Raw genomic sequence first — 6,178 nt, 5'->3', positions numbered from 1 at the left:
GAGAGATGTGAGCACTCCTTGGCGTTTTAGAGGAGTGACTTCTGCTAGCTTGAAGAGTGAACATGGAAATAGGACGCTGACGGGTCAACATTTTTCCATCTGTAGGAGGAACAATGCCTTCACGAAGAATGAGCTTCATGATGAGAGTGCAAAATGGAATAATGCCTTGAGCTGCAGTTCGAACCGCGGTCTTCCTCAAGGTATAGTAGATGTGAGCACATATATCAATGGGGGCTCCTATAATAAGATCACAAAGGAATAGAGCTCTCCCAAGATTGATGAATGTAGTGTTGGACAGTGGGTAGAGATTGGTGAACATGATCAACTTCAGTGTGGTCAGCTCTGGTGCAAACTTTGCGGTGCTGATGGATGTTCCTGTATTGGATACTTCATGATCGGATCTTAGGATTTGTAGAATTTCTTCAACCTCTGGAGTTCGTTCATCGTAAGGAGTTAGATCCACATTCTAAGGTCTGGTGATGCCGAGAAGATCTGCGATGGAGTCTGGGGAAATGCCAAACTCTTTTCCTCTAACCCAAAAAATGAGTTAAACTCCAAGATCAGTTGCATTGGAGAAGCATTCTTTGACCAGCTCATCCATTGGATCATCAAAGTTCCCGAACAAGTTTGCCCAATCTCGTTTCTCAAAGATTCGAGGGATAAAAGTGGTCCCTAAGGTGTTAAACTCCACCACCCGTTCCACTATAGGAGTTGACTTGTCAAAAATGTTTGAGTAGACGTGTGAGGTAAGCGGAGTTCTGAACCTATCCTCATTGGGGTCTTGAGATGCCTGTGATGATAGTCGAGTCCTTTTAGCAACTGGTGTTGCTGGATCGTCAGTAACAATGTCTTTACCCCTGGAAGATCGACGAGACATCTGCAAGAGAACAGGCCCACAGCAAAGAACCAACAACAATACCACACAAGCTAAATGTCAACATGATTCTGTGCTAATAGAAGTAAAAAAAATTTCAATACATAAATGCAGACTGAAGTTAGTGCAGACCCAACCAAACTTCCAACAATACTAAGGAGCACAAAATGACAGGTGCAGCAAAATGGTGATAGCGCACAAAGGCATAGAGAGACAAGAACTAACAGAACTGTCAATGAGACAGGTTACCATGACCATGATATGCAAACAGATACAACATTCGAACATTCAGAACAAATATCATAAAACATTCCACAAAAGATATGAACATGGAAAGAAAAAAAATTTCAAAATTAAGTAACAAAGCATCCAAGCAAGAGCACATGGTTGAGAGACACACATTATGTTATCATAAAAACTCAGTAACCCAATATCGAAATCCAACATCAATACTCAAGCAAGTGAAATGAGCAAGTCAAATAAATACCAAACCCATTTAACAAAAGATTTTCAAACTCAACAACAGGCAAATATCAGAACAATGAAAAAGCACATTGTGACCACTCAACATGAAAGCGGATGAAAACAACAACAATCAAAACAAGCCATAATCATCACACAAAAAGAGAAATATTTCAAACACAATAACAATCACAAATGGTAGTAGAAACATCCATGAAATAGGTAAAAAGAGTTTAAGAAAACAAGACCCATACCTTTTCTTGATGATATGGATAAGAAATGAAGCACCAATGAGATTTGAAAATGGAATCACGGAGTGTTTGGGAAGGAGATAGTTTAGAGAGAAGATGAACAGTCACAAATGTTCGAGGGAAAACTGAAAAAGATATAAAAACTGCCCCTATTTTTGCCTAACACGCGTTTTTCGCGACTTGATTGAGTTGCCACAAAGTCGCTAGTTCAAGCTGCCAAAACACTCAAGGACAAAAATTTGAAAAAATTTTCTAAGTGTTTTTCGCGACTGGAAGGTCTACCCGCGAGTAAGTCGCGAGCTGAACCGCGAAAATCTCCGATCAATCCTCGCGACTGGACCTTCCACTCGCGAACAAGTTGCCAAAAATGACCTGCAAAGACACGACTGAGGCACGCGACTTGACATACCCGCGATTGAGCCGCCAAAACAGGGCAAAACTGGATTTTTGAAATTTTTAGATTTTTCAAACAAAATACTTTCCAAAAACACCTAAAACACTCAAAAATCTTTTTGTGCTTGAATTAACAAAGATTGAGCATGTGAAAACACATTTCATCAAGCACAATCACACAAATGAATATGACATTTATTGAACATAAACTTGTGTGTTGTGTGTGGGTATCAACAATGAGATAGTCCTTACTCTAATGTGAAGCTTCAATGATCAATTCAACCAAGGCATACACAATTAGCACTAGATCATGTGACCCATCTCAATTATAGAAATATATATATATGACCTCCCACAAAACTTGATAACATAACTTGGAGCTTTACATTTGACTCCACTTTTAATCATAACATTTGATCTTTTTGATCTTTTGAGGCAATCACCTCTCATTGTGAGAGTGATATTTGATATTTCACTTTAATGAACAAGTCTTTGGCTTTTTGAATAAACATTTTCTTTAATATAAAGTCGCTTACCCTTTTTCCTAGTCGAATACTAGAATGTGCGACAGGCTTTTGCAGCTCAATATCTCTTTTCATTTGGAGATTTACATTTGGTGAGCTCTTTTTAGCAAAAACAAAAATAAATAGTGGAAAGATATATAGACACAAGTCTATGCATGTCTCAAGATCAACATAACCATTCAATAATCATTCATGACAAGTTTGAAGATCTATTTACAACAATCACATAGATTTCAAGATTTTTCCCACAATGATATGAGTGCAAGAAAACAAGCAATGCTCGAAAATGCACAAAGCTATTAGCACAAAGGTACAAGGCAAAACAAGTTTTGAGACAAAAGCTCAACAAAGTCAATCAAGCTTTTTGATTTTCTAGTTTTTATGTGATTTTTTGGATTTTTGACACTAGAAGCAAAAAGATTGATAAAACAAAATTAAAAATATAAAAGTAGACAAGCAGACATCCAACAGCAAAAACAGCGAGCAAACAAACAAACATCGTCACAAAGCATATGAAGTATTAATGGATGGACATGTTGTAATGCTTATGCATGAGTACCCTTTTTCACCCACACGTCACTTGCGTTTGGGGTGATTTCCTTATAAGATTGGGTACTGGAGTTAGGGCTTTCAAACCTTCGTGAGAAGCTTTCCAAGCAGTTGGTGAATGCACCAATCATCTTCATCACATTCATCATTCCGGGATCACCATTCTGATCTCTAAATTGATCACCTGCCCAATTTCTTCTATCATTTCTAGGTCCTCCTGGCTTTTGAGGAGTTGCACTATTCTTTGCTCTCAGCTTTTGGCAATTTGGTCGAGTATGCCCTTGAAGTCCGCAATAATGACACACATAAGTTGCTCTAGGACCTCTTTGTGGTTGTGGGCGTGACTTGGCACGAGATTCAGACCTGCCCACAGATTGATTACGGGGATTCAACAACCGTTGGTTCACCACATTCTTCTTCTCCTCCATCTTGAGCTTCTCATCAGTAAGGTCAACTACAACTAGATCTTTGGCCTTTACAAACTTCACTTCTTTAGTGACATTTCCAGATGAACTACTTTCTCCGGTATATCCCAATCCGGATTTGTCTGAAAAGCTATTTTGAGATGAGATAACATCATCTAGCTTCTTGGTGGTGACCCTCTCTATTTTAGCATTTGCCTGCACAACCTCATTCTCAAGAAATCTCACTTTTGTGTAAGTTTCGGACAGCTCACCATTCAGTATTTCTATCTCACATTTGGCCTCCCTATATCGGATTAGGAGACTTTTGTAGTCCTCCTCTACCTTCTTCATTTTTCTCACAGCAGCCTTGGCCACCCTTGTGTACTCACCCGACTTCTCCAAAAGTGAGTTATAATTCTCTTGAAGATTTGTTGTGCTTTCATCTTCTTCAGCATCTGATTCTTCAACAATTCCTAGTGATTCATCATCGCTATGTTCTCCAAGGTCTCGTACAAGCAAATTCAACTCATCTGAAGACTCAACATGAGCAATAGTCATAAAAGCTAAATAGTTCCCCTCTCCATCACAGCTTTCTTCAGATTCTGAGTCAGATGAATCCGAGTCACTCAATGTCGTGGCATACACTTTGCATTTCGATTTTAAATAATTCGGACATTCCTTCTTAAAGTGTCCATGCCCGTTACATTCGAAGCAAGTGACACCTTGTGTAGGTTGGGATTCTTTTCCATCTTTCTTTTTGAATTCCCTTTTCTCCCTTCCAGAACTTTAGAATTTTCTTTTATCATCAAATTTTCCATTATTTTTGAATTTCAAGAACTTTCTGAAATTTTTGACAAGGTATGCAACATCTTTGTCAACCACATCTTCTCCCGATGAGTCTTGATCTTCCACCTTCTCATTAATGGTCTTAAGAGCAAGAGATTTACTCTTCTGTTGATTTGGTAGCGACATCTCATAAGTCTGCAGAGAACCAACCAGCTCCTGTACTTTGATGTCATCAAGGTCCTTGCTCTCTTCAATCGCTGTCACTTTAGCACGAAAACTTTCCGGCAATGATCGAAGGATCTTCCTTACAATTTTTGAATCCTCCGTTTTCTCCCCCAAGTTGAACTTGTTGACAACCACCTCATTTAGCTTCCCATAGAAAGAGTCAAAAGACTCATCCTCACTCATTTTGAGCTCCTCAAATCGAGTGGTCAGCATTTGCAACTTGGTGTCTTTCACTTTCTTTGTGCCTTCATAGGTGGTTTCCAAAATCTCCCATGCTTCTTTGGCAAAGGTAATGTGAGAAATCCTGTGAAATTCATCTGGAGACACACCACAGAAAATAGCATTGAGTGCTTTACTGTTAGCATTAGATGCAGCAAGTGTTGCCTTATCCCAAGTGGATTTGGCTGCCTCAGGTCTGGTCCAACCAATCTCAACAGCATCCCAAACGGATTCATCAATAGAGCACAGAAAAGCTCTCATGCGAACCTTCCAAAAAGCATAATTACTACCATCAAAATATGGAGGTGCATTTAGGGATTGAGACCGATCCATCTCAAAAGGGAGTCAAGGATCACACAATGGTAATGAAACCAATAACAGTGTATCCGCTCTGATACCAATTGAAAGTTCAAAAACGTGTATAAACACCCTTGAACGTTTAGACCCCCAAATTACAGCTTAACCAATTCAAGCATTATGTCAAACAACAAGTGTGTGGAAACTTAACATAAGCTATAATATGGAATTGGTAAAAACTATCTAAGCCAAATTAAAACTCAATCCATAGTAGATAATAAAAAGGCAAAGATAGAGAGAAAGGAAGATGCAAACACAAAGACAACACGCGATGTGTTATTGAAGAGGAAACCGAAGCCCTCGGCGTAAAACCTTTCCGCCGCCCTCCAAGCAGTAAACAATCCACTAGAAAATACAGTTGGGATACATGGACAGCAATAGACCCTCCAAGCCTAATCTACCCAGTGCACCTAAGCCCTCTAAGCTTCTTGCTCCAACGAGGTTGCGCCGAACCTTTTTCTTTTCTAGCTTCCCGGATTCCGCTACTAGACCGTAGCATCAACCAATGAAGATTGGTTCCTTCCTAACTGCTTCCTAGAAATCCAAACAGCTCTCTCACAGCAATGATAATGGTGAGAATCAGGTTTGGTATAAAGTCTCTCAAGGATTTGACAATGGAGAGGAAGAGAGTTGAGGAATTTGAAGAGACTCTAATGTATAGATTGTGGGTGAATCAATCTTGTTTTTCTTTAGGGTTTCTCTCTCAAAATTCTCTCTGGAAGCTCTCTTACAATCGTGGGTAAAAGGGGTATTTATACTGGAGTGGGAGAGGAATGTAAAACGTCAAGTTTTACAAAACAGGGGTGGCTCGCGGCTTGACTAAGTTGCGAGTCCAGTCGCGAGATAACCGTATGGCCAGTTGTCCTGTTTTGTCCTGTAGTGCTCCAGCTTGCATGACTGTTCACCTTCCAGCATGCTTGGCACGTGTGCTGCGTCTGGCGGCTTGCAGCCGCGAGTCACCTGCGAGGCCAAGCCGCGAGTCTCTGTTTTCTTGCACACTCTTGAGCAATCTTCACTCTATCTCACTCACTACCCTTACATCAAACCCACCTAAATACAGGGTTACTAAATGCTGAATTACAAGCAAATTTGACACGGAATAAAGCCAATTAGATGGTTGAATAAATTCAACCT

This window comes from Quercus robur, chromosome 2 (assembly GCF_932294415.1).
Source record: "Quercus robur chromosome 2, dhQueRobu3.1, whole genome shotgun sequence".
Lineage (NCBI taxonomy): Eukaryota > Viridiplantae > Streptophyta > Magnoliopsida > Fagales > Fagaceae > Quercus > Quercus robur.
The sequence above is the reverse complement of the archived record's forward strand: the minus strand, read 5'-3'. Positions refer to the sequence as shown.